Below are 25,761 nucleotides of genomic sequence, written 5' to 3'. Positions count from 1 at the left end.
ACAGCGTTTGTGGCAAAGGACACAAAAGGAGAAGCGAGAAGCAGATTGGATCAGAGAAGCAGATTTGGCTCAAGAACAAGGCAGGAGGTATGAGGCAGGCTAGGCTTGGCGCAGGAAGCAGGTTGGATCCAAAGGTGGTCCTGATGCATAGAAGGAATAGGTAGGAGGTAAGATGAGCAGTAGTCAGTACAATGGGTAGGTTTGTGTGATCAGAGAACTGGTGCATTTGTGCCTGGCTAATTAGAGGGCTATTTTATAGTATTCACCTTTTTTATATTTCTGGCACTGGCTATAGAAGTGAGGGTGAAATTGGGCTGGGATTGCTCATGCTCACAATATATAATTGATGCGCTATCAATTACTCATAAAAGACTGAGAGTTAGAAGAGTAACCAAAGGCTTTTATTAACAAAAGAATGAAGGTCTGCCTCGAGTGGTCGACCGGTCCAGGATACCAAGGGCTGGGGAGCAGTCACCTTTATACTAGGACCTGTGGGAGGAGTCAGCCGAGGCATGTCCAGGCATGTACACAGTGGAATACAAACAGGACAAACAGGAATACAAACAGTGGTTTACCACATTCACCCCTTGTTTAAAATTGAGTCCGGCGGGGTGAAGTGTATTAAAAGTTAGTGTATTGGAGTCTCTCCGGAGGTCTTGTCTGCCGCTGTGATCGGCGTGGCGACGGCAGGGGTAGTGAAGCTTCCGGCGTCGAGTCCAGCGTAGGCTGTGGCACAGGCGTGTCGTCCTCGTAGATGTCGAGCGGGTCGCGGGGCCCAGGCCTGCCGTCTGCTGGGGCTGGATATCGGATCGTGGGGGGGGGGTGGTAGTGGGTAGTGGGTTACTGTGGTCCCCGAGGGTGCAAGGTCTCTTATGGAGACTGTGTCCTCCCGCCCGTCCGGGTATGCGATGTAAGCATACTGGGGGTTGGCGTGGAGGAGGTCGACCCTCTCGACCAGGGGGTCCGTTTTATGGGTCCTCACGTGTCTTCTCAGTAGGACCGGCCCTGGGGACGTCAGCCATGGCGGTAGCGATGTCCCTGATGTGGACTTCCTTGGGAAGACGAACATTTTCTCATGAGGGGTGGCGTTAGTGGCAGTGCAGAGCAGTGACCGAATAGAGTGGAGCGCATCGGGGAGCACATCCTGCCAGCGGGAGGTCGGAAGGCCCCTAGACTTTAAGGCTAGCAGGACGGCCTTCCAAACTGTCGCATTTTCTCTTTCCACCTGTCCGTTCCCCCGGGGGTTGTAACTGGTGGTCCTGCTTGTGGCAATACCCCTAGTTAGCAGGTACTGACGGAGTTCGTCGCTCATAAACGATGAGCCCCGGTCGCTATGGATATAGCTGGGGAAGCCGAACAGGGTGAAGAGGTTGTTCAGACATTTAATGACCGTGGCACTGGTCATGTCCGGGCAGGGGAAGGCGAACGGGAAACGGGAGTACTCATCAATAATATTGAGGAAGTACACATTGCGGTCGGAGGAGGGGAGAGGCCCTTTAAAATCAACGCTCAGGCGCTCGAAGGGGCGAGTGGCTTTTATCAGGTGGGCCCTGTCTGGTCTATAAAAGTGTGGTTTGCACTCAGCGCAGACTTGGCAGTTCCTGGTCATGGTCCTGACCTCCTCAATAGAGTAAGGCAGGTTGCGGGCCTTGATGAGGTGGAAGAACCTGGTGACCCCCGGGTGGCAGAGGTCATTGTGGAGGACCCGTAGTCTATCGATCTGCGCGCTGGCGCAGGTGCCACGCGATAGCGCATCCGGGGGTTCATTTAGCTTCCCGGGCCGGTACAAGATCTCGTAGTTGTAGGTGGAAAGTTCGATTCTCCACCTCAAGATCTTGTCATTTTTGATTTTGCCCCTCTGCTTGTTGTTAAACATAAAAGCAACTGAACGCTGGTCAGTGAGCAGGGTACATCGTTTTCCGGCCAGGTAGTGCCTCCAATGACGCACAGCCTCCACAATCGCCTGGGCCTCCTTCTCAACAGCGGAGTGTCTGGTCTCCGGGCCTTGGAGGGTTCGTGAAAAGAAGGCCACGGGTCTCCCCGCCTGATTGAGGGTAGCGGCCAGGGCAAAGTCAGACGCGTCGCTTTCCACCTGGAAGGGGATGGATTCGTCCACTGCATGCATGGTGGCTTTGGCAATGTCCTCCTTGATACGGTGGAAGGCTAAGCGGGCCTCTGCCGTCAAGGGAAAAGAGGTGGACTTGATCAGCGGACGGGCCTTGTCCGCATAGTAGGGGACCCACTGGGCGTAATAGGAGAAAAACCCTAGGCACCTCTTCAGGGCCTTGAGGCAGTGGAAGTTCCATAAGGGGACGCATCCGGTCGGGGTCGGGGCCGATGACTCCGTGTTCCACAACACAGCCAAGGATGGCGAGGCGGTTTGTGCGGAATATGCACTTCTCCTTGTTATATGTCAGGTTTAGGAGTTGGGCGGTGCGGAGGAATTTTTCGAGGTTTGCGTCATGGTCCTGCAAGTCACGGCCGCAGATGGTCACATTGTCCAGATATGGGAAAGTGGCCTGCAACGCATTTTGATCTACCATCCGGTCCATCTCCCTTTGGAAGATGGAGACCCCGTTGGTGACGCCAAAGGGAACCCTAAGGAAGTGATAGAGGCGGCCGTTTGCCTCAAAGGCAGTGTACTGGCGGTCCTCAGGGCGGATGGGGAGCTGGTGGTACGCTGATTTCAGGTCAATGGTCGAGAAGACGCGGTACTGCGCGATCTGGTTGACCATATCAGCTATACGGGGGAGTGGGTAGGCGTCCAGCAGGGTGTAGCAATTTATTGTCTGGCTGTAGTCGATGACCAGGCGCTGCTTCTCGCTGGTCTTAACGACCACAACCTGGGCTCGCCAGGGGCTGGTGCTGCCCTCAATAATCCCTTCTTTCAGGAGCCGCTCCACTTCGGTTTTAATGAAAACCCTGTCCCCGGCACTGTATCGCCTGCTCTTTGTGGCGATGGGCTTACAGTCGGGGGTGAGGTTAGCAAACAGTGGTGGGGGGGTGACTCTGAGTGTGGAGAGGTTGCACCTGGTGCGCGGCGGGCAATTTGGAAGCTGCTGGCTGCGGACTGTGAGTGGGGGTAGGGGTCCACCGTACGCCATCGTAACACTTTTAAGGTGGCACTGAAAATCTAACCCCAGCAGGACGGCAGCGCAGAGGTCAGGCAGGACCAGAAGTTTAAAATGATCGTACACGGTCCCGTCTACTACGAGTGTCACTACGCAGTAGCCGCCGATGTCCGCCGACTGGGACTCGGAGGCCATAGAAATCCGCTGTTGCGCAGGCAGGACTGGGAGAGAGCAACGCCGCACCGTGTCGGGGTGGATGAAGCTCTCCGTGCTCCCAGAGTCAAAAAGGCAGATTGTATCGTGACCATTTACCTTAATGTCCATTGTGGAACTGGCCAGTTGGTGCGGTCTCGCTTGGTCCAGTGTAACGGATGCCAGCGTAGGGGTCGGTGTGTCGCTGCGGGTATCAGATGAGGCGGTGTCGGGGGCCTGCTGCGTCCCGGCTGTCGTCCAAGATGGCGGCGTCCATGATCCCCATGTGGCTGGAGGCGTCCAAAATGGCTGCTGTACCGGTGATTCGCACACGGCCGGGGAGGTCCAAAATGGCGGCCCGCATGGCCCACACGCGGCGCTGCTGGGGTTCGGGGTGGCTTTGGCCCTGCAGACGCTAGCGTAGTGTCCCTTCTTCCCGCAGCCCGAGCAGATCGCGTTTTTCGCCGGGCAGCGCGCTCTGGGGTGTTTTGCCTGGCCACAGAAGTAGCATTTCTGGCCTTGGGGCACTGCTGTCTGGCCTTGGGACACTGCTGCGGTAGTTGGGCCGTTGTTGGGGTGTGGCTGGGGTGGCACGGCGCTATGAGGCGGTCCTACCGTGTCCCAGGCTGTCATTCCCCGCGGCGTCCACGGTGCAGAGGAGTAGGCATCCATGCCCTGGTAGGCTGCATCCAACGATAGTGCGAGTTCAGAGGCCTTGTTGAGGTCGAGGTTACTCTGCTCCAACAGTCGCTGTCGTGTGTAATTGGATCTGTGGCCCGCTACAAAAGCGTCCCGGATAAGTTCCTCTGTGTACACGGCGGCCTTTACATCCTTACAACCACAGGCCCGGCCAAGCACAGACAGTGCCTGAAGGTATTCCACGGTCGATTCCCCAGGTTGTTGTTTACGACCCCCCAGGAGGTGCCTGGCGTACACTTCGTTCACTGGGCGCGTGTACTGGTCCTTGAGGAGCTTGATAGCATCCGCGTACGAGGTCGCGTCTTGGATGACCGAGTACACTCGGTGGTTCACTTTGGAGGTCAGGACATCCAGTTTGTCCTCGTCCGATTTGATTGCTTCGGAGGCGGTCTGGAATTTTTCAAAACACTTAAGCCAGTGAGTAAACTTGGTGGATGAGTCCGCCTCCCGATGATCTAAGTCCAGGCATGCTGGTGTGAGGATCTTCTCCATTATAAAAATGTTGTTAATAAAATTGATGCGCTATCAATTACTCATAAAAGACTGAGAGTTAGAAGAGTAACCAAAGGCTTTTATTAACAACAGAATGGAGGTCTGCCTCGAGTGGTCAACCGGTCCAGGATACCAAGGGCTGGGGAGCAGTCACCTTTATACTAGGACCTGTGGGAGGAGTCAGCCGAGGCATGTCCAGGCATGTACACAGTGGAATACAAACAGGACAAACAGGAATACAAACAGTGGTTTACCACAATAATACTCTCAAGAGGCGGGTTGGTCATTTAAATATTTTAATAGTCCACTAGACCTACCTGCTCTCAGCTCAGCTGCGGCCTTGTGTTGCAGGCTTTCCCGCCTGACAAGCAGCCAACCTATCAATCAGGCTGGCTGTGGGCAGGAAACCTACAGAAAGAAATTTAAAGACATCCTGCAGTCAATAACTGAAAGACATTCCTAACTCTAACTGCCCACACTGAACGCGCTCTGAAGAGAAGATTGGGCCATACTGTCTGCACGAAAACAGGCTCAAAAAGTGAATTAGGAAATACACAACCGCAGCAACTTTTGTTATAACCACAGTTATAATGCTCTTTTTTGTGTCATGTGATTAGTAGCAACCAATCAGAAAATAAAAAACTGTACAATGCCACATTCAAACAGACAAGAACTGAATAGTGAGGGTCAAAAAGTCAAGTATCCAGCATACATAACTTTGACTAACTCTCCAAATAATTAAAAGTTTTGCAGCTAGCACACATCAGTAAGGCATCTCAAAAGTTGTGATTGGCTTTTAAACAATTTGAATGTTAGACTAGAGAATTTAGGTGATAAATAATATAAAGTTACAATCTATATTAACGATTTGGAGGAAGGGACCGAGTGCAACATACCCAAGTTTGCCGACGATACAAAGATGGGAGGGAAAGCAGTGAGTGAGGAGGACATAAAAAACCTGCAAAAGGACATAGACAGGCTAAGTGAGTGGGCAGAGATTTGGCAGATGCAATATAATGTTGGAAAGTGTGAGGTTATGCACTTTGGCAGAAAAAATCAAAGAGCAAGTTATTATCTAAATGGAGAGAAACTGCAAAGTGCTACAGTACAAAGGGATCTGGGGGTCCTGGTGCATGAAACACAAAAAGTTAGTATGCAGGTGCAGCAGGTGATCAGGAAGGCCAATGGAATCTTGGCTTTTATTGCAAGGGGGATGGAGTATAAAAACAGGGAAGTCTTGCTGCAGTTATACAAGGTATTGGTGAGGCCACACCTGGAATACTGCGTGCAGTTTTGGTTTCCATATTTAAGAAAAGATATACTTGCTCTCGAGGCGGTTCAGCGAAGGTTCACTCGGTTGATTTCAGAGATGAGGGGGTTGACGTATGAGGAAAGGTTGAGTAGGTTGGGACTCTACTCATTGGAGTTCAGAAGAATGAGAGGCGATCTTATCGAAACATATAAGATTGTGAGGGGGCTTGATCGGGTGGATGCGGTGAGGATGTTTCCACTGATGGGTGAGACTAGAACTAGGGGGCATAATCTTAGAATAAGGGGCTGCCCTTTCAAAACTGAGATGAGGAGAAACTTCTTCACTCAGAGGGTAGTGAATCTATGGAATTTGCTACCCCAGAGAGCTGTGGAAGCTGCAACATTAAATAAATTTAAAATGGAGATAGACATTTTCCTAGCAGATAAGGGAATTAGGGGTTACGGGGAGAGGGCAGGGAAGTGGACGTGAGTCTAGATTCAGATCAGCCATGATCCTATTGAATGGCGGAGCAGGCCCGAGGGGCCGTATGGCCTACTCCTGCTCCTATTTCTTATGTTCTTATGTTAAAATAGTAAAGAAAGAATAGGAAAGAAAGAAGAAGGCAGGCAGAACAGACATAAAATGTTATAATCTTAAATGTGTTAAAATTGTATTTTTAGCATACCTTTGAAACTACCACAAGTAGGGTACCTTCATATCTAAGTAGCATTATTACTGTATTAGAGAATTTCTTATAGCATTGTACCCCAGCAGAAGCATACAAACTGTGGTATTCCACCTATCCACCAGAAAAACAAACCTACCGCTCCACCACCAGAATTGACTCTGACTGCTGGCAATACTATCTGATGCCTGTCCAACATCAAGTTCAGGATATGCCAAAAATTCCTACAGTCAATATTCACAAGTCTGAAATTATCTTGTTTGCCTCTCTCTAATACCTCTGTTCTTTTGGCCGAGTGGCTGCTCAATCAGGCTGAACCTTGTGGTGTGTAACCTCAGCCTTCTGTTTGTCTTTGAGGTATGTTTTGAACCCCAAGTCTGCCTTCATCTACCTGTATAATCTTGATTGCTTATGCCCCAACTCCCCCAGTGTTGTTGAAATACTTATCTACAACTTTATGACTGAAAGGATTAAGCTTTGAAGGGCTCTCCTCCCCAGTCTCTCCAATCTTTGTAAACTCCAGCTAATCCAGAACTCTGTGGCCCATAGTTCTTCCTTGCACAAAGTTCCACATCCATCACCCCAACCTTGCCTAAATCCCCCAGCTCTGTGGCCCAGCTAATCTATTTTAAGATCTTCATCCTCATCTTCAATTCCTCTCTTGTTCCACTCTAACTGTGGTATCTTCTCCAACCCTGGATCCCATCTCATATGCTCAGTTCCTCTAACTAGATTGCTGCTTGATCCTGCTCTCTCCACCAACACTGGAAACCATTATTTTAGCCACTACAACCAGCCCCCTCTAAAATTATATTCCAAAAACATATTTCCTTGGTACCTCCCTCCTTCAAAAGCATCCTAAAAACCTTTCTAATCAACCATGCCTTCATTCTCCCAACCCTAAATTCCTTCACTTCCTGCAAGGTGCTCCCCTCTCAACAACAACAACTTGCATTTATATAGAACCCTTAATGTAGTAAAACCTCCCAAGGCGCTTCACAGGAGCATTATCAAACAAGCTTTGACACCGAGCCACATAAGGAGATATTAGAACATGTGGCCAAAAGCTTGGTCAAAGAAGTAGGTTTTAAGGAGTGTCTTAAAGAGGCGAGAGGTGGAGAGGTTTAGGGTGGGAATTCCAGAGCTTAGGACCTAAGCAGCTGAAGGTACGGCTGCCAATGCTAGAGAGATGAAAATCAGGGATGCGTGAGAGGCTAGAATTGGAAAAGCGGAGAGATCTCGGAGGGATGTAGAACTGGAGGAGGTTACAGAGATAGGAAGGGGTGAGGCCATGGAGGGATTTGAAAGCAAGGATGAGAATTTTTAAATCGAGGCGTTGCCGAACTGGGAGCCAATGCAGGTCAGCGAGCACAGGGGTGATGGGCGAACGGGACGGTGTGAATTAGGGTACAGGCAGCAGAGTTTTGGATGCGCTCAGGGTTACGGAGGGTGCAAGGTGGGAGGCCGTTCAGGAGAGTTTAGGGGAAACAAAGGCATGGATCAGTGTTTCAGCAGCAGATGAGCTGAGGCAGAGGTGGAGGTAGGTGATCTTGATGGAAAGGATATGGAGTCAGAAGCTCAGCTCAGGCCCAAATAGGATTCCAAGTTTGTGAACAGTCTGGTTCAGCCTCAGACAGTTGCTAGGGAGAGGGATGGAGTCGGTAGCTAGGGAACGGAATTTGTAGCGGGAACCGAAGACAATGGCTGCTCGTTGAATACTGGATGTCAGACGAGCAGCGTGACAAGACAGAGGTAGTGGAGCAGAGGTAGTGGAGCGGTCGAGAGAGGTGGTGGTGAGGCAGAAGCAGCATGCTATAAACAGAGCTAAGCGATCCCACAATCAACAGATCAGATCAAAGCTCTGCAGACCTGCCACATCCAGTCGTGAATGGTGGTGGACCATTAAACAACTAGTGGGAGGAGGAGGCTCCATGAATATCGCCATCCTCAATGATGGTGGAGCCCAGCACGTGAATGCAAAAGACAAGGCTGAAGCATTTGCAACCATCTTCAGCCAGAAGTGCAGAGTGGATGATCCATATCGGCCTCTTCCTGAGGTCCCCACCATCACAGAAGCCAGTCTTCAGCCAATTCGATTCACTCCACGTGATATCAAGAAACGGCTGCGCGCACTGGATACAGCAAAGGTTATGGGCCCTGACAACATCCCAGCTGTCCTGCTGAAGACTTGTGCTCCAGAACTAGCCACGCCTCTAGCCAAACTGTTCCAGCACAACTACAACACTGGCATCTATCCGACAATGTGGAAAACTGCCCGGGTATGTCCTGCCCACAAAAAGCAGGACAAATCCAATCCTGCCAATTACCACCCCATCAGTTTATTCTCAATCATCAGCAAAGTGATGGAAGGTGTCATCGACAGTGCTATCAAGCGGCACTTATTCACCAATAACCTGCTCACTGATGCCCAGTTTGGGTTCCGCCAAGACCACTCGGCTCCTGACCTCATTACATACAGCCTTGGTCCAAACATGGACAAAAGGAGCTGAATTCCAGAGGTGAGGCGAGAGTGACATCAATGCAGCATTTGACCGAGTGTGGCATCAAGGAGCCCTAGTAAAACTGAAGTCAATGAGAATCAGGGGGAAAACTCTCCACTGGCTGGAGTCATACCTAGCACAAAGGAAGATGGTTGTGGTGGTTGAAGGTCAATCATCACAGCCCCAGGACATTGCTGCAGGAGTTCCTCAGGACAGTGTACTGGGCCCAACCATCTTCAGCTGCTTCATCAATGACCTTCCCTGCATCATAAGGTCAGAACTGGGGATGTTCACTGATGACTGCACAGTGTTCAGCACCATTCACAACTCCTCAGATAATGAAGCAGTCCATGCCCGCATGCAACAAGACCTGGACGACATTCAGGCTTGGGCTGGTAAGTGGCAGGTAACATTTGCGCCACACAAGTGCCAGGCAATGACTATCTCCAACAAGCGAGAGTCTAACCACCGCCCCTTGACATTCAATGGCATTACCATCACCGAATCCCCCAACATCAACAATATTTTGCACCGAGTGTCTCACCTCCTGACTCCCCAAAGCCTTTCCACCATCTACAAGGCACAAGTAAGGAGTGTGATGGAATACTGTCCACTTGCCTGGATGAATGCAGCTCCAGCAATACTCAAGAAGCTTGACACCATCCAGGACAAAGCAGCTGCTTGACTGGCACCCCATCCACCTTAAACATTCACTCCCTCCACCACCGGCGCATCGTGGCTGCAGTGTGTACCATCTACAAGATGCATTGCAGCAACTCGCCAAGGCTTCTTCGGCAGCACCTCCCAAACCCGCGACCTCTTCCACCTAGAAGGACAAGGACAGGAGGCACATGGGAACACCACCACCTCCAAGTTCCCCTCCAAGTCACACACCATCCTGACTTAGAAGTATATCACGGTCCTTCATCGTCGCTGGGTCAAAATCCTGGAACTCCCTACCCATCAGCACTGTGGGAGTACCTTCAGCACACGGACTACAGCGGTTCAAGCAGGCGCCTCACCACCACCTTCTCAAGGGCAATTAGGGATGGGCAGTAAATGCTGGCCTTGCCAGCGACGCCCACATCCCATAATGAATTTTTTTAAAGGTAGAGCTGGGTGTCGTCAGCGTACATTTAGAACCTGACGTGTTTTTGGATGATATCATCAACGGGTGGCATGTAGATGAGAAATAGGAGGGGGCCAATGATAGATCCTTGGGGGGTGCTCCAGAGGTAACTGTCCAGGAGCAGGAATAGAGCCGTTGCAAAGCATCCCACTCATTCACCCATGTGAGGAGAACTGTATGATGTAAATTGATATCACTTATGACCTGGCCATATGGTCCGCACGGAGTTGCTGTCCATCATGATATCCCAATGACAATGCAAAATGGAAAATCGTAAAGAATTACTAATCTGGCTAAAGGTGAAACATTAACCTATAAATTCTCGTGTATTTCCAGCATTTTCTGTTTTATTTTAAGAAAACATTTATTAAGATGTATTTCTATACATCTGAAAAATGAAACAACACTTTCGAAACTGCTCTGTTCTGATGGTTTCTTAAAAAAATCGGTCCTTCAGATTTACGACAAAATGAATCAGAATAAAACCAAATGAAGTACATTGCATTGCCTGTGGAATTATCTACAGTATTACGGCCTACAAGACACAATCTTATGCTGAAACCCAGCTACGCTGCCGGGGGTGGCGAATGATTGCAAACATTGCGAGGATGTCGCCGTGTGACCCGCACACGATTTGATCCGCAGTCTCAACCTCTCCCTGTCACCGAGCCTCGGTGAACACTGTTTACAACTTTCATGGAGAGATGAAACCACTCATGCTCGGGGGTCTGCTTACCTCTTATTTTACTGCAGAAAGTCAAGTATTTCCAGACGAACAAAAATATTCTAACAGAGGATTAAAGAAAGTAGTGAACATTAAAAACAAAAATTAGATGAAGAAACTGCAGCCTTCCTGCGACTTCCGCGTCCTGAAGGTGGGGAGGGTTTGATTGACAGGAGAATACCGCGCACGCACAAGGGGCCGGGCTCCCGCGGGTGTCACTCTGCACCGAGGGACAGCTGCAGCTTCGATCCGCACTTCATTAATCCACTTCTATGTAGGTCAGTCGCTTTTATTTTACAATCAGAATTCTTTTTACGCGTTAAAAAAAAAGAAAACATAGATATATACAATAAACCTTAAAGTAGTGGCTTGTTCTATTTGTTCTAGGAGTAAAGAACCAGGGGCCAACATTTAGGAGGATTTAGAGTTTATATTACAGAACTGCTTCTACTTGATGCGGTTTTCTAATATGTTGGGAGTTCCTGATACCATGGACCTGGCCCCTTTGCATTCTGGTGGGGGTGGGATATCTCCTGAATGATTTTCTACTACCAAAAGCTTTCATGCTTTTCAGACCGGGAGGCCGCTTTCGGTCATCTTCTTGATGAACTAACACACACAGGGAGACCACATGTAGGTTGTCATCAGCTCCTCAAGTGGAAGATGAGGGATTGCCCGAAGTGCGACCGTGGCCATGAGTCTCAGACCATGGAACCAATCACATGAACCTGTCCTTTAAGATCTGTTGCAGGAGGCACCTCATTTCTCTACTCGGCATCTCAGGAAGCCATCGAATGGATAGCTAAACTAGATATTCCATTATATTTTTCCAGTCATACAAAACAACAACCAAAAGCAACAGGGCACATCTCGTTTATTTTGCAGAACTCTTGCCAAAGTCAGAGCTGGCCTCAACAACAATGTGCCATACAAGTCACTTGATTTATAAAATAGGATCCCGGATCACCTGTTCCAGCTCCTAACCTCAATGTTGCAAACAAACTTTCCAAATCAGGATGCAATGTGTTTTTGCCATCAATAAGAATTAACCCTTGTAGCAAGTTTGTAAATAAAGTTAAATGGTAATTGGCAGGGCATTTATTTTGTATAGCTGGGGGAGCCCGGCTTTGCCAGGGCTGTTTTGGGCCGGGCGGTTTAAATCGAGTCCCAGGCTTTGGGGCCTCTCTGTGTCCCTCTGTGAATCTGCTGCCGGGCAACATTTTAAATCGAGTCCCAGGCTTTTGGGCCCTGTCTCTGTGTCCCTCTCGCAATCTGCTGCCGGGCAACATTTCCACCTTTTAATACCTTGAAAGATGAAAGTGAAAGTACTTATAAAGCGTTTTTGGTAAATGTTATGTTATTTTTAAAAGAGATACTAACTTTTTCGAAGTTGGATTAGCAGAGTAGTTTGAGCTGGAAGTAGTGAAGCAATGGCTGCCCGATGCCTGAGTTGAAAAGCATTAGTCCTGCCCACAGACGCAGCGATTGGCCAACCATCAGGCGACTGAACTGTAGGATTGGTCAATCGTGCCGGCACAGGATTGGTTGACCTTGACATCAGTCAATCAATGCTAATTAGCAGATAATGAGTTTAATTTTGAAGGTTTTTTGCATAACGCGCGAACAATTTTTGTCCGGCCGAAACGTAAATATGCTTAGGACGGTTCTGGAATTGTCAGCTTTCTTTCGACGTAACGCACGTGTAGGTACGCTCTATAACTTTTGAGTTAATTCAAGACAGACAGACAGAAAGACAGACGGAAAGACAGACAGAAGTATCCTTTTATATATATAGATAAGTGTGTTTTCAACATTGGCATCCATCACATTGGTGAGAAGGTGCAGAAGTAGTTTATATTAGCAGACCGTAAGGCATAATAGTAATGCTCCTGAGCTGCTTGGATCCTGGAGCAGACTTTGGCCTGGATTTTGATACTGAAGGTGGGTTGGGGTTGTAGTCCCACCTCCATCGAGTTGTGGCCAACCCACGTGATCTTCACTTGATTGACCTTGTTGAGCCTGCCCAGCGGGCTCAGCAGGCCAATTAAGGGCCACCCGGCAACAGGTGACATCACAGATTGACATTTCATCTGTCAAGAGCTTTTGACAGATGAAATATCAGCGTTTGACAGCTCTTTGAAGCTGTCAAACACTGACAATCTGTACACTAAGTTAATTCCTTCCTCTCAGGCTGATTTAGAGATCACTCCAGAACAGAAAGCTGAATGCTGCAACTTTTGACAGCTCGCGGCCATTCTGCTTTCTGTGCCGGTGAGATGAGGGACTCCCGAGACCTGAAGGAAGGAAGGCTGTAAAGGTAAGTAAAACTTCTTTAAACACTTTACACACACCAAACACACTTACCTCTGCACTCATGCACCCATCACTCACCTGAACACCGGACATCTCGAACCCTCCAAGCCCTTCAGCCTGACGGTCCACTTCGCTAACTTGGCATGGTTTGGAGCCGTCGGGAATCCCACACTTCAGGAATAAAAATAGGGATTAGGCTAAAAACTGCCTGTTAACTACCTGTTAACAGGCAGTTAATTGGCACTAATCCCCTTCCCGCCTTGGGGAGGCGGCTCCCAGCACAGGTCGGGTATCCGCCTCCTTTGAAACTGGCATGGAGGCGGGTTGGGTCCGTGCCCCCTGATTTCGCCTCCACGGCCCAATGAAAATCCTGCCCTTTGTGTCACGGTAACTTAAGGGTATTCATCTGGAGCCCCATTCACCACTGGCTTCTTGTGTCCATTTCAGAGTTGTAGAAATTCAACAGCACCTTTCAACTATACAAGTACGTTTAACACAGCAAAATATCCCAAGATGCTTCACAGAGGCGTACAGAGAATGGATGCCAAACCGAGAGGAGAGATTAGGAGGGGTGACCAAATGTTTTCTCAAAGAAGTGGGTTTTAAGGAGGGTCTTAAAGGAGGAGAGAGAGTCAGAGGGATTTATAGAGGGAATTCCAGCGAGTTGAATCTAGGATGTTCTAGTGACAGCCTCCAATGGTGGGGCGAAGGGCTACGAGGGAGATGCACAAGAGGCCAGAGTCAAAGAAATGGGGGAGGGGGGCTGTAAGGCTGTAGGAGGCCACAGATAGAGAGGGATAAGGAGGCCTTTAAACACAAGGGGGGCTATTTTCTCCGCTGTAGCACCAGTAGTTTAGGCGCGAAAGAGCCTCCAAGGTGGCCAAGATGGGGTCTTGAGCTGTAGTGCCTGGTTAGCCTGCCTTTAGTGAAAGACACCATCTTGGTAAAGGAGTTTAAGCATGCGCTAGGAACAGCCGTCCGGAGGATAATTAAACCTCTGATTATCAATTAAATTGTCCCCAATGCTCATTAAAGAGGCTGCATGCCATTTTGCTGGCTAGCACTGCAATTACCGACCTCTCCTAACAGCGACTAGCTTAACGGGAGTAAAAAAAGTCATTGGTGAGGATTGTGAGCGCTACTTAAAGCCATGTTCAACTTTCACTGTTCACTTGCTGATTGAGATCCACTGACTACACTGCATTTGAAGAGGTCTTTTGATACACAAGGTGAGACTTTCTGGGACACTTTGTCAAGACTTCACCAACAGTCTATCAACATTTTTTCTGGAAGTTCTCTCAGGACTTCACCTAAAAAGAGTGAGTGCATTGCTATTGTACTAATTGGGGACCTTATGGGAGTCACCAGGCGAGAGGGAGTGGTTGGTCATGGTGATCTTGCTATGGGTCCCCCTCGGTCTGAAGGAGGAATGGGAGGAGGAGATGAGGCCAGGCAGAGCAGCACCAGCTGCTGGAGGAGAGAGGGAGAGGGGGAACAGGAAGGCGAGGAGGGCTCTCAGCTGGGGGCTCTATCCACCCAGGGTCTTCAGAGAGCACTACTCCTGCATTCACATGACCCAATGCCAGTGTATGAGTAGGCTGCTCTTTTGCAAGGAGGTTGTCATAGAGATCTGTGGCTTCGTGGAAGGAAGACTCAGACTTCACAGCACAGCCAGGACTGCATTGCCTGTAGCAGTCAAGGTCACAGTAGCACTTAATTTTTATGCTATGGAACCTTCCAGGCTGCCACAGGTGATATCAGTCAATTATCACAATCCTCTGTGCACATCTGCATAAGGGAGGTCGCTGAGGCTCTATACTTTCTGAGGAATGACTATATATCATTTCCTATTGCCAGAGAAGGCCAGAGGCAGGGAGCTCTAGGATTCAACAGGATTGCGGGATTCCCCATGGTCCAGGGAGTCACTAACTGCACACATATGGCCATGTGAGCCCCTCATTTAAACTCAGAGATTCCATTCCCTCAATATCCAGCTCATGTGCGACCACCAACAGCGCATCATGCAGGTTGTGCCTGCTATCCAGTGAGCTGCCACGATGTTTTTATAATGAGACTGTCATCTGTCCCACAGATCTTTGAGACCCAACGCAATGTGCAAGGCTGACTACTAGGTGGCAAGGGATACCCTCTGACGCCATGGCCCATGACTCCCCTGAGAAAGCCCCAGACACCAGCTGAGCACTCATACAATGAGAGCCACTCTGCCACCAGGAATATCATTAAGCAGACCATCGGGGTCCTCAAGCAGTGGTTTACAGTCGTGCTGACTTGCTGCATGCTCCACAATCTGGTGATCATGAGAGACCAACCATTACCACAGGCAATTGTGCCAGAGAGCTCGGGAGCCACAAGAGGAGGAGGAGAAGGAAGAGGAGGGGGACCAGGCGAACACCAGAGGGTTTCAGATAGATGGCCCGTACCTGGGAGGGATGCTCGCCGCCATCTAACTGAAGGCCACTTTTGAGAGACATCCTCCACCATCAGGCTTTGGAGCACTGTTGCCACATGCTGTACCTTCCACGACTGAGGATCCATCAAGAAGTCCATCATCTGCACTCCATCCTTTCAACCTCTTCTCCATGAAGAACACAATAAAAAAGACCGCCAATTCCCTTACTATCCAATTACCATAATCACACTTTATCTAGAGCACAAACAATGAAAACATTACAACAACCAACGGCACTTACAAATATTAAACTATTCACCCTGGTGCTTACCCTGTAAGTCCTCTTGGATACTCTAGTGCTTCTATGAAGTGCATCTTGAGTGGCAGCAGCACGCAAGGTGGATGGTTGCTGAGAATCTGAAGAGGGCAGTTCAGATGTCCTCCTGGGATGCCCTCGAGAGGCTGTGGGCCATGACGGCCCCGCCTCAGACTGCAGCATCTCAGCATAGGCTTGAGCAGTCTGGGCCACCTGGCTGACAGGCAACTGCAAGGGCAATGGTGAGGGAGAAGGAATGCTGCCTTCCAGAGAGTGGCCAGTAGGTTCCTGCTCCATTCCCACGCCACTACCTTGGGGTGTCTATTCAGCCAGCCCAGTGATCTACTGGAGGACAGATCACTGGGCAGCTGAGATTCTTTGCATCGATCACAGAAATAGGATAATGCAAGTTTGTGCAAAGTTTTACAGGCAGCTGTCAGGACACTTTTATCCCGTGCCACTCAACTATTCCCCTCAATATTCGACCCTTCCAGGAACATGACAGGAAGAAAAGGAATATCCTTTACATACATGGCTTACGTCACCCCTCCGCAACCCCACCATGCTTGAACAACACATGTATAATCAATGCCATGGGACCACCAAGACTATAACTGAAAACGCTATAGGGTGCCTCAAACAAAGGTTCAGGAGGCTCCCTACAATATGCCCCACAAAAAGTCTCCCACATCATTGTGGTGTGCTGCATCCAGGGCAAACTTGCCATCCAGAGAGGGCTGCATTTGGAGGAGGGAGGGCAACAGCAGCAGTCCTCATCGGACAATGAAGGCCAGGGGAAGCAGTAGAAGGAGCAGGGCCACCTCAACACCTTTCAGAAATTAGATGAGTTAATTGCACATCAAATCCAGTGACCTGCTAATTCTCCTGCCCTGAAAACTTACACAAAGCCCCTCTGCATTAACTGTCCTTGTTACATCCTTCACCATTCCCATAAACCTGCATTAAAGATCATTGAAACCACTCAGCAACTTTTACATCAATGATATGCTGACGATGCAGACTCAGAAACTAATAAAACTACACTGTAGACCAAAGTGCTAAAGTGATGAAGGTGATTAATTTAATAGCAACATAATCATTGTTTTGAATTTATTTCTCCCCCAAGTGTCCACCATGGTGCTTTTCTTATAACAAGGTATCCTAATTCTACTACTCTTATGAAGTGCTCCTCTACTGACCTCATCCAAGTTGGTGGAAGGCTGCTGTTGATCATGTTGGGCCCTTTCAGATGCTTGTAGCTGGTGACTTCTGGTTGTTCTAGCCTGTGAGGGCCCAGGAGCAGATGTCTGCACCTTGGCTACTGCCGCGGCAGTCTGGCCCAACTGACTTGCTGGCAACATGGTGAGTATTGGTTGAGGGGGTAGTAAAGGAGCAGACATGCTGACATCCTGAGAGAGGGCAACACATACTGCTCCCATTATGCCACTGTTACTCCCATGGAGCTGCGGCTCATCATTGCCACTTATCTGTGGAGAACAGACTTGAGATCAGTGACGAGTTGAAAGACCCTAACAGTGTGGTCTACCAGTCTTTCCAAGGTGGAGCCTAGAGTCTGGATGGCAACTGTTTGAGCTTCCACCAAAGGTACAAAGGCTGGTAACATAAGTGGAGTATAAAATAAGTACCTAAGAATTAGGAGCAAGAGTAGGTCACACGGACACTCGAGCCTGCGCCACCATTCAATAAGATCATGGCTGATCTTCGACCTCAACTCCACTTTCCCGCCCGATCTCCATATCCCTTGATTTCACTAGAGTCCAAAAATCTATCTATCTCAGCCTTGAATATACTCAACAATTCAGCATCCACAGCCCTTTGGGGTAGAGAATTCCAAAGATTCACAACCCTCTGAGTGAAGAAATTCCTCCTCATCTCAGTCTTAAATTGCCGACCCCTTATCCTGAGTCTATGCCCCCTAGTGCTAGACTCTCCAGCCAGGAGAAACAACCTCTCAGCATCTAGCCTGTCTAATCCCCCTCAGAATCTTATATGTTTCTATGAGATCACCTTTCATTCTTCTAAACTCCAGAGAATATAGGCCCAATCTACTTAATCTCTACTCGTAGGACAACCCTCTCATCCCCAGGATCAATCTAGTGAACCTTTGTTGCACCGCCTCTAAGGCACGTATGTCCTTCCTCAGATAAGGAGACCAAAACTCTGCACAGTACTCCAGGTGTGGTCTCACCAAAACCCTGTACAATTGTAGTAAGACTTCCTTACTCTTGTACTCCAACCCTCTTGCAATAAAGGCCAACATGCTATTTGCCTTCCTAATTGCTTGCTGTACCTGCATGCTAACTCTCTGTGTTTCCTGTACGAGGACACCTAAATCTATCTGAACACCAACATTTAATAGTTTCTCAACATTTAATAGTTTCTCACCATTTAAAAACTATTCTGTTTTTCTATTCTTCCTATCAAAGTGAATAACCTCACATTTCCCCACATTATACTCCATCTGCCAACTTATTGCCCACTCACTTAATCTGTCTATTTCTCTTTGCAGGCTCTTTCTGTTCTCCTCACAGCTTACTTTCCCACCTAGCTTTGTATCATCAGCAAACTTGGATACATTTCATTCGGTCCCTTCATCTAAGTCATTAATATTGATTGTAAATAGCTGAGGCCCAAGCATTGATCCTTGCGACACCTCCCTAGTTACAATCTGCCAACCGGAAAAATGACCCATTTATCCCAACTCTCTGTTCTGTCCATTAACTAATCCTTTATCCATGCTAATATATTACCCCGAATCCCATGAGCCCTTATCTTGCATAGCAACCTTTTATGTGGCACCTTATCGAATGCCTTTTGGAAATCCAAATATACTACATCTACTAGTTTCCCTTTATAGACCTTGCTAGTTACATCCTCAAAAAACGCTAATAAATTTGTTAAACACAATTTCCCTTTCATAAATCTATGTTGACTTTGCCTAATCATATTATGATTTTCTAAGTTCTCCACTTCCTTGATAAAGGATTCCAGCATTTTCCCGATGACTGATGTCAGGCTAACTGGCCTATAGTTCCCTGTTTTCGCTCTCCTTTTTTGGACTAGTGGGGTTACATTTACTACCTTCCAATCCGCTGGGACCATTCTAGAATCTCAGGAATTTTGGAAGATCACAGCCAATGCATCCACTATCTCTGCAGCCACCTCTTTTAGAACCCTAGGATGTAAGCCATCAGGTCCAGGGGATCTGTCGGCTTTTAGTCCAATTAATTTCTCAAGTACTTTTTCTCTACTGATATTAATTACTTTAAGTTTATCACTCTCATTAGCCCCTTGGTTCCCCACTATTTTTGGTATGGACGGCCAATCAATCCCGTCAGTCTCCCTCTGAGTGGACTGGATAAAATGACCCCCATTATTTGTTGGCACAGTAGTACACAAGCAATGAATGTAGAGACAAATGCTCAATGTTCTACTCCACTAAATTCCTGATCTGAAATATTTGGGAGTTTCTGAGTGGAGGCTGATGCCTTCAGACAAGAGTGTATAAGGAAACGGTTAAATTCTTTATAGTAACTTTAACTTTTAAGTGAGTTTCTGTTACAAGGCTGGAAATATCAGTTTCGTTTTCAGTGAAATGTTCAGTGGAAAAGTCTGTTTTGTTAACAGAGAGTTTTGCTGATCAGCATTCAGCTACAAGCTTTCTTAGTCTTAGCAGTTGTCCTCTTCGGGATTAACTCCTTCAAGAGCACATCTGTGCAAGGCAAGTGATAACTCATCCAGTTGAATGATTTGATTGATAACTCAGTCAAGATAAAGCCTTGATAAGGTGTATGGGAGGCCTTCTTGTTAAAACTGAAATTCAGTAAGTGAATAACAGGATGAGGTAATCTTTTGATAACATATGAATCTGCACTAGAGGAAAAAATATATAAAGAGGGGTGTGTTAGAACAGATTCTTCAGAAGTCGAAAAGGCTTGCGCTCGAAACCTGTAACGCAGTGAATTCTCTGGTACATGGTACCGTAAGTGTATCAATCATATATGTGTAATTATTGTTAGTAATGGTTATCATTGTAAATGTTTAATTGTTGCTAATAATAGTTATCATTGTATGTTTAATTCCTATGGAAACAACTAAATGCCTTTGAACCCTATTATCTTGTGGAATAACTTACAAATTTATAAATAAGAACAATCATACCCTAACAACAGACCCAGATAAAGGGGGCAAAAGTGTTGGCATATTTCATAGGACAGAGATTTTAGGATCACGACCTATATTTCTCTGACTTTTAACACTGTTGCGTTACAGTAAATTATTCTGCCATGGCATCATCAAACTAGATGAGAGTTTAGAGGAACTGCAAGGATCATAATTTGCGTTGGACATGGTCGGACACAAAAACACGTTTAAATGGCTTAGAGCCTATTTGATGAGGGATCTAAGACAAAGCATGACCTAATGGTCCGTGGGTTATTTATAACCTGCCAAGTCTTGATACAGTGCGCAACATTGTGTAATAAATTCAATGAGGTGTGTAGACAGAACTTGAAATGCTGGATGGTTTTTGGGTTGGAACCAGCAATGACAGATGCAGTAATCTGGGACTGTCGTCTAGCCCCCGATGCCACTATCCACCTGTATTCTGCATCAGTACACCCTTCCCTTTGTCCAAAGTTAGAATGTACATCCTTCCCTTTGTCCAAAGATAGAATGTACACCCTTCCCTTTGTCCAAAGTTAGAATGTACACCCTTCCCTTTGTCCAAAGTTAGAATGAAGAGGTTAACACCTCACAGCAAGCATCAGACAATAAAGTTGTTGTGAGGACAATATGGTGCGAGCAAAAGACTGCAGTTTATTTTGTGTTCCGTGGACTGTTTCTTTAAAAAGCCTGTGTGTGTGATTTTTTTGTCTTTCGGACCCCACAAGCTGCGGGAAGCACCAGCAACTTTTTTTCAGCCAGCAGATGTTAACCCCTTCTGTGTGAGAATGTTGCAAAGATTTTGTTTAGCTGAGACGGCTATCTATTTCTTCAGCTATATTCAGTATTTTTTTACAGTCATTTAGAAAGGTGCCTGAAGAAAGAACAAGAAGAAAGATGATGTAATTTACTGGATATTTGCTGTTCTGTATTGTGTTAAGTTTAAGATATTGGTCTGAATTAAATTCGAGTTATTGAGGTTAACTAATCTATTAAATTGTGAAAACCTGACTTTTATTGTGGCCACAGTGAAATTCTGGTTAATGTAAAAAATCTCTAGTTCTGGATTATCACATATTTAAAAAATGTGGCATTTTTGAATTTCTCACCCATGCCAAGGATTCAAGGAGTTAATGGCGAATGTAATTCATGTGACCAGAGTTGTGCTAAGTTTCGGATCTAAGAAGACTCATTTAGTACAAGGCATCTTGGTTATACTGGAATATGATAGCCGTTAGTAAGTTGACAGCACCCTTTAATCTTGTGATTGAGTGTGGTTAAAAAAAAATGACAGAGAAAAAAGGGACCCAAGGAGCTCCTGCTATCTGGTGACATATTGTGGTTGGACTATACTAACTACCTAAGAGTTAATAAATGTAAGGGGTATTGAACACCTCTTAAATAAATGATAAATGATTAAATAAAAATTGGGATTTAATATGAATTGTTGGTACAAGGCCAGGGAAAATCTACTCTTTTTAAAATGAGATGAATTAAATAAAATTCTGTTTTCCCCAACAGAATTGTTTCACAGAAATATGAACGTTAATAGTGATGTTACTAATGATTTCTGCTTGTTTTAACAGATTTTCAATTCCTAAGGATGCCAAAAAAATTGGTAAAATGTTTGTGCCTTTAGCTCATTTTTGGAAAATTGGAAGTCAAAGAGGAGCTGAAATGTATTTGCCAGAGGGCTGCAGAGAAGTTAACCTCTTCCAAAGACAACTGATTTTAATTTTTCAAGTATCAGATTAACTCTGCTAAACAACAACTTTTGCATTGCTGAATGTAAACACATATCAGGCTTTATTAAATTTTAAGTTTCTGAATGAGAGTGAATATTTCCCCACAGTAACAGAAGTAAATCAGGAATTGAAAAATGCAGGTTATCAAATTAACCCATTGGGCCCTCAAGAAGAGCCACAATGGATTTTCTTTATTTTTAAAAACAGGTGACCATCTTTTTCGAGACTGCATCAGTGGTGGTGGTACAGGATTACTGAGAATAGTTCTTTGACAGAAAAATAACTTCACAGAGTTACAGAACAGCCTTTTCTGGAAAGGTGTTGGTGCAAGGAGGAGCTCCAGTAGTTTTAAGAATCATCAAATGTCACTGCATGGTGACAAATTGGACTAAGACTTTGCCTCTCAAAGGCTCGGCTTTAACCCATTTGGATTCATTCTCTATCTTCCGAGATAGAGTGCTGGGGGGGGGGGGATGGGAGAGGGGTGGGGAGAAACAAGGAAGTTACCCCTAAAAGTAATTGCAAGTACTTCTGTCTCTACTGTAAAACCACCAAGCCTGGGAATCATTTTTTCTGAAATTGAAATTGATAAGATATATGGATATGATTTGCTGTTCAAGCAGTCGAGAAGGAAACATTTACAGTACCTGAAGGGTTTAACAGGATAATTAAACTTAAAAAAAAATTCAATCTAGGTGGTTCCTGCCCAATGCTGTGTATCACGGAAGAAAGGTTTTTTTTGGAAATAAAATTGAACATTGATAAGTTCTGTTAGTCCAGTAATACCAGTCCAGTTTGAACCTATTCCTGTGTTGAGTGGGGAGACTGTTGTGTTAAAGGTAACTAACAACCCTAATCTTACAGGTTGGATTGCTCACTGGAATTGGGATAATTTTGAAAAGATATAATATAGTGGAATATTTTGAAGGGAAAGTAGAGGTCCAAGAAGAGTTTAAGTAAAATAAACAATAACTTGGACCAAGTTGAGAACTTTTAATCTATGTTTTAATGGGTAATGGTAATATTGTATTGGACAGTAAAGTTCCTCCAGGGCTCATGAACGAGATAATATAATGGAGTGTGTAAAATTGGATGAGAGTGTGGCCGGAATTTTCCGGGGGGTCAGCGAGCGGGATCGGTGGTGTGTCAGGTGGGAAAGTTTTTTTTTTGACAGCGGGTCAGGACGCTGCTGTCAACCCACTGCAACACGCCTTTCCCAATGTTGGGTCTGTCAGCGCTGAGCAGACCCAACAGACAGTGGTGGGTGACCCAATTAAACTCATTAGCATCTAGTTGACAGATCATTAACAGGCTTTTTTAACTTACCTTTTCACTTTAACTTCATGGCCACGGGAACACGGCTATCAATCTGAGTTCAGTGACCATTGCTCCAGCTGATTTTTAAAAAGAAAATTCTACTAGACTTGATATTTGCTACTGCACTTTATGGCTAGTTTAACAATTTCTGTAAATTTTGCCAGTTTTTCATTAAATCTTCAAAACGGTAGTTGTGGGATTGTTCTCCTTAGAGCAGAGATGGTTGAAGGAGATTTGATAGAGGTGTTCAAAATCATGAGGGGTCTAGACAGAGTAGGTAGAGTGAAACTGTTCCCATTGGCGGAAGGGTCGAGAACCAGAGGACACAGATTTAAAGTGATTGGCAGAGGAACCAAAGGCAACATGAGGAAAAACTTTTTTACGCAGCGAGTGGTTAGGATCTGGAATGCACTGCCTGAAAGGATGGTCGAGGCAGACTCAATCGTGGCTTTCAAAAGGGGATTGGATAAGTACCTGAAGGAAAAAATTTTGCAGGGCTACAGAGAAAGGGCAGGGGAGTGGGACTAGCTGAAGTGCTCTTGCAGAGAGCCGGCACAGGCTCAACAGGCCAAATGGCCTCCTTTTGTGCTGTAACCATTCTATGATTCTAAAGCTGTAAACTACTTTGAATGTTCATGCCTGTATTGTGTGTATATATAGTTTCAAGTGTTGATGCTGACCATAGCTGTCTTGATGTGGATCTAAAAACACACAAGCACCAACGGTCTTTGGTGCAGCATATGTCCAAGAATAAACACATCTGAATAATGAGTTTTTTTAATTGTGGTTTTATTTCTGGAGTTGGCTACACATTTCAATATCTTTGAACATATTCACACAAAAGGTTGATGTGCTTTGCTGCATGCTTGGATTTATTAGTTAATATGCATAAGTTCCTTATTGAAGAATCAAGTTCTTTTTTCAATTTCCTTTTCTCCTATTGTTGGATAGGGTCAATGAGTTTAGTGCTGTTGATGAAAGTATTGATGTTGATGCTGATATTGGATCACAGTTCCTGAATTCAATAAATGACGCATATGGAACTTTGAATTTTTTCTTCTTGTTGCTCAGGATTGCTGCTATCAGACTTGTATGTGTGCATGTAAATTATGGATGTGGAGCTCACTAAAGATTGAAGGTTGCCTATTTATAGAATGGCTGGCGGGAGTAGCGCGATATCAGTGTTATAAACTGGATGCAGCCCTGCACCTCTGTGCAGTGATTGTCAGTGTTTGCAGGACTTCAATGCTGTAGAACACTGACAGCACAAATGCCAAAACAAAGTTGGCCATGGTCCCTTTAAGGAAACCGGCTGATGACGTGACATCCTACAATTGGCCCGGGAAACACGGTGGGTGGACTTAATAAGCCCTATCAATGTAAATTCATTTTCCAGAGCGGAACAGAGCCAGCAGCAGGGTCGGGACCTGCCTCTGACATCGCCCGCACCGGGCCAAACGGGGTGAGGAAAATCCAGCCCGAAGTAATTGAGGATACAAGATAGAAACAGGAAAATGACCCCACCGGTATGCATGCTAAAGATGCACTGAAGAATGGGTCTCAGAAATGCTCAGTCACGCTGACAACACTATTACATGAAATGGTTAATGTGGCTCAGGAGAGTGAGAAAATCTTTCAATCAAACCATTCACATATGCTCCTTTGAGAATATGACTTTTTAATGATACAATCAGGATAGGGATAAACATACTGATGCCCCTCAGAGGGATGGAAATTCAAGTAGAGAAAGATGTAACATTGGGTGAACCCCCAAAATTGAAATTAAAATTATCCACAACATGGATAACAGTAAAAGAGTACTGTAGGATATTTTAAGTCCAGGAGATTACTTCTTGATATATGGGAGTACTTAGGGAGAAATAGGCTTTAAGACTTTGCTTGTCATTCAATGTGTTATGATATATTATGTAAAACAAATGGGTAGAAATTTGGAGGACAAAATAGATTGAGATAGATGTATGACATTGATGTAATAATGTTTAGTGACGACCATATATATCTATCTCTATCTATATATCTATAGCATCACTCAGAAGTTATAGAGCGTACCGACACATATGTTATATCAAAAGAAAGGTTATGATTAGGAGGGTCGCCTAGGCGTATTTACTTTTTGGTCAGACAAAAATTGTTCGGACAGTCGACAAAAAACGTAAAAAATCCACTCATTAGCGGTTGACCAATTCTACTGCTCATTAGCGTTGAGTGACGTGGTGGTTGACCAATCCGCGCGCTGCGTCACGGGGGGCATTTCATGGCATTTGTGGGCGGGGCCTAATCCTTCAAACTGCTGTTATTCAGGTGAGTGGCGGCCATTACAGACCGGTCGGACCTGAAGCTCAAAAAATTTCTCTCTCTCCTCTTCCCTCTCATCTTCCCTCTCTCTCTCTCTCTCCTTCACTCTCTCTCTCTCCCTCCCCCTCTCTTGCCACGAGTGCAGGACCGGCAAAACCGGGACTTTCCAACGAGCCGTCCCCGACCGCAATCGGACACGGGAGTCTGCAGCGAAAGGCGTCCAAGGGCCCGCCGCGTTAACCATCAGGAACCCCGGGCTCGCTTCAGAGCGCTGGGCACCCGGCCTCCCGCTGTTGGACTGACTCCGTTCTGGTACCGAGGTGAGTCCGGCCGGGCCTGAGGCGCTAGGGAGGGAAAGGGGAGGGAGGGAGAGAAAGGAAAGGAGGGAGAGGAGAGGGGTAAGGAGGGGGAGGG

General features: G+C 46.4%; 1 protein-coding gene and 1 long non-coding RNA gene across 6 annotated transcripts in view; one reads left to right on the top strand and one right to left on the bottom strand.

The window, feature by feature from the left end:
• Positions 1 to 25,761, bottom strand: part of enpp4 (ectonucleotide pyrophosphatase/phosphodiesterase 4) — an 87,630-nt gene that overhangs the window by 46,542 nt on the left and 15,327 nt on the right. For 4 of the 5 annotated variants that reach the window (XM_085997068.1, XM_085997072.1, XM_085997069.1 and 1 more), the window contains exons 1-2: positions 10,758 to 10,845; positions 4,772 to 4,862 (exon numbers count right to left, since the gene is read on the bottom strand). The gene's annotated coding sequence lies outside the window, so the exon portion shown is untranslated. Of the gene's footprint in view, positions 1 to 4,771; positions 4,863 to 10,757; positions 10,846 to 25,761 lie in introns of those variants that run through there. The other variant, XM_085997071.1, reaches the window with a different exon arrangement.
• LOC147112621 (uncharacterized) lies at positions 10,936 to 24,074 on the top strand. The gene is made up of 2 exons (XR_015079531.1): positions 10,936 to 11,023; positions 21,556 to 24,074. It is a non-coding gene; the product is annotated as an uncharacterized LOC147112621 (long non-coding RNA).

The sequence above is a fragment of the Somniosus microcephalus genome, chromosome 9 (assembly GCF_052327205.1).
Source record: "Somniosus microcephalus isolate GS21.2 chromosome 9, FLI_Smic_1.0, whole genome shotgun sequence".
Classification (NCBI taxonomy): Eukaryota; Metazoa; Chordata; class Chondrichthyes; order Squaliformes; family Somniosidae; genus Somniosus; species Somniosus microcephalus.
This window is presented reverse-complemented; position numbering and strand designations above follow the sequence as displayed.